We start from the raw sequence: 3,563 nt of genomic DNA, 5'->3' as shown, positions 1-3,563 counted from the left end.
GGCGTGGGCGGGGAAGAAGCGGCGGCCGCCCATTGAGGTGGCGTGGCGGCGGGAGGTGAGGACGGTGCGGGAGACGAGGTCGCGGTCGATGAGGGAGTAGAGGCGGCGGCCGATGAGGGAGGAGGGGCGGTGGACGGTGAGGTAGGAGGGGCGGCGGCCGTTGTGGAAGCAGCGGTGGAGGCCGTTGTGGGAGTCGAGGTGGAGGCCGGTGAGGTAGACGGAGGGGCGGAGGCCGTTGAGGAAGTTGCGGCAGATGGAGAGGAGGCTTTAGTAGAGGGCGGTGAGGTAGCTGGAGAGGCGGCAGCGGCGGCCGAGGTAGGAGACCGCCCTTGTGGTGAGGGTCAGGCGGCAGAGCATCGAGAGGAAGAGGGGGTAGAAGGCCGCCGTTTTGTTGTGGAAGCAGGTTCAGTGGCAGCAGCAGCAGCAGGGGTAGAGGTGGCAGCAGCAGAAGAAGAAGTCCGTAAAGGTGCCCTCAACACCAGCCTTAGCGGCAACCACGACACCGTCAAGAACACCATGACTCGCAAGAAACGTATACGACATCCTTCTTCTTCTCTTCTGCGCTGCTCCTCGTTATAATGCCAATGGGTGGTGGGGTCGGCGGTGGTGCACCTGGGTTTCCACTCTCGAAATCGAGTGTTTGTTGTGCAAAAACGAGTAAAGAGAACTACCTAGATACAAGTAAGATTTGCTAACTTCAAAGTGAAAAACACAAACTACTTAAAAGTCTTGACCACAGTTGTAGAACACACTTAAGATAACAAATCACACAAATCCCAAAACTGTAAAACTGAGATTACTAATACTACTTAGGAAACTACGACTAAAGGAGTGTTAAAACGGTCTACTGATACCACCAGGGGGTGCGGTCACCGTCGTGTTACGAGGTGGAGGAAGTCTAGTGCACCAGAGTCAGGTCGGTGGATTCGGTAGCGGAGGCGGAGGCGGACGCATGGTTCGAGGTGGTGGTGGAGGTGGAAAGTACTCGTCGTCACCGCCAAGACCTAGTTTGATAAGTCCACCACTCGGTGAAGGTGGAGGAAGAGGTCCGTATCGTAATCCGAAGAGTTTCTCGTGAAAGTGTATACTCCTCGACCGCGCTCGTTGGCTACCGAAGAGCCTGCGGTTGGAGGAGCCTAGTCCACCTAAGCCCATACACGTGTCTCCTTAAGAAGGGTTGCCGTTCCTTCACCGCCACTTCGTCGATTTCCGACCTTCGCCCGTTCCTCTCGCACTTAAGGTTCGACTTCATCTCTATTAATCAGCACAAGTAGTGTTTGTGGAACAAAGAAACCAACCTTGACATCAATTAAAACGGAAAAAAATCTCTTAACAAAATATAATAACAGATCCAAAAGAAAGGAAAAACTGAAACTCGGAAATGAAGATTGAACAGAGAATCCTAATTGAAGAAGATGGTGTTTGAGAGGGAGAGAGAGAGAGAGAGAGAGAGAGTCTGGAGTCTCAGAGAAAACGGATATTTGATGTGTGAATGTGTTTCTTGAGAGTTTGGTTGGGTAAGCTTTGAAGCTGAAGAGAACAGAACATGTCGCTCTGTACTTCTTTCCTTCCACTCTTTCTCTCTCTTCTCTCAGAATGTAAAATGTGAATGTGAAACCATATCTATGTTCTTCAAATTTTAAAATAAAATTAATTTTACTTTTTCTTCAGTTTTTTTGTTTGCTTTTGGGTTTTGGAGTTAAAATGTTAAATAGTATTATAGTAGGATTAAGTGAGGCAGCCACTAGCGTGGGACCCACACGACTATTACGCGGCCCCCTTCTTACATACTTAATCCTGAATTCATAATTAGATTACATTTAGATCATTAAAAACCCTTATTACTCGTTTTGGATAGATATTTGGATATTTTGAAATTTAGCCAATTGTCATTGCCCGTTTTCTCTTCTCTCTCTTTGGTCATTGGTCCATTGCAACCGTTGCTCTTTTCTCACACTTTTTTGCTCTTCCTTTTCCCCTTCAATTTTGTTGTGTTATGCTATGAATAATTGAATATGGATATTACTGGACCATCATTACTGTGTTTTTGTTTTTCTTTTCTTTCTTTATTTACTCCAATTATTGCTCTACTCTTCTTATTAAATTAAATTTAAATCTTTTAAATTTTAAATTTTTATTTAAAAAAATAAAATATAATTTTTTATTTTTAAATATTTTTTTTAGTCTCACTTATAAAATAAATAATAAAAAATTGTATTTTATTTTTTAAATAAAATTTAAAATTTTAAAAATTTAAATTTCTATTTATTCTTTCCTAAATAATACTACTTCTTTTAGATATTTGTTAACAAAAATTCTCTTTAATATTTTGTTTTTTCTTCTTTATTTTTTTATGTCTTGGCAGGCTGGCAAAGATTTCAGTCTTAATTTATTATTCAAAATAAAATAAAATGCATATATTTTTCTATATCAAAATTTTATTTTAAGGAAAAAGTCTCCTACAAGATTGCAAATGTAAATATTTTTCTTTCAATGTAATAAAATTTCATTATGGAGATGAATAATAAAAAATATACTCAATATTTTTATTGTTGAATAATTAAAATTTTCATAAATACTAAAATCAATTACCACTGAATGTTTGTATTTCTAAGTTTGATTATTACAATAAAATAATTAGAAAAAACTTGATGATTATTATATGAAGTAATATAATTAAAGCATTAAAAATAAATTTTAAAAAAACTATGATTTGACCTTGCAAATAAAGAAATGAATAAATGATGAATATCATAATATGTATGGAAATTATTTGATTTGATTGTCTAAGCGTTAATTGAGGAAGTGTACATTAAAATGATGGATTCTTGACTTTGTGGTTTATGTTAACAGAGTCAAGTTTTGTCAAGAAAAATGGATTATTTTAGAACTTACCAAATTGATGTTCCTTCTTATACGCGTAAGTAAATCAGACAAACCGGCCTCTAGACTGTAGATGAGAATTGAGGACTAAACATAATTTTAAAACTAATATAATCACGCTTAATAAAGAAAAGAGATTAATTAAGGTATAAGACGAACTGGAATTCAACCGTTAGGCACACACACTTTACTATGAAAAAGCTAAACTAACACACACACACTACATAGAATAATATATTTTAAGAAACAATAACATGGAGAAAAGACCATATAAGTTTCTGTAAAAATCAAAAAATTATAAGTGGTTTCATTATTTCATGGATTGTTGTGTTCACTGCAGCATGCATGTGCTTTACGAGGTGGAACATGTTCAAAATCCTTGTTCATTTCCTTCAAAAGCAGGGTTAAAACAGCAAGAGAACGAATAAATGAGAGGAGTAACATGTTAAAATAGATAATATGTCCGTTGATATATAAATCCCGGGATTATTTGAGGCCTTGAAATCATGAAATTATTTGAGAAAAATAAGAAATATCACCTTTGATGGTTAATTACTTTTATTGATATAATCATTATATATTTGATATTTAATTTCCATTTCTCAATTTAAGTTTTTTGGATAAATAATTTTATAATATAATATTAGAATTTTTATAAAAAAATCTAAAATTTAATTTTT

General features: G+C 36.9%; 1 protein-coding gene across 1 annotated transcript in view; it reads right to left on the bottom strand.

The window, feature by feature from the left end:
* LOC107644378 (proline-rich receptor-like protein kinase PERK1) overlaps positions 1–1,638 on the bottom strand; it is a gene marked incomplete in the record, with an annotated part of 7,775 nt that extends 6,137 nt beyond the window's left edge. Inside the window, 1 exon segment of the mRNA XM_016348216.2 lies at positions 1,440–1,638.

The sequence above is a fragment of the Arachis ipaensis genome, chromosome B05, assembly GCF_000816755.2.
Source record: "Arachis ipaensis cultivar K30076 chromosome B05, Araip1.1, whole genome shotgun sequence".
NCBI classification, from domain to species: Eukaryota; Viridiplantae; Streptophyta; class Magnoliopsida; order Fabales; family Fabaceae; genus Arachis; species Arachis ipaensis.
This window is presented reverse-complemented; position numbering and strand designations above follow the sequence as displayed.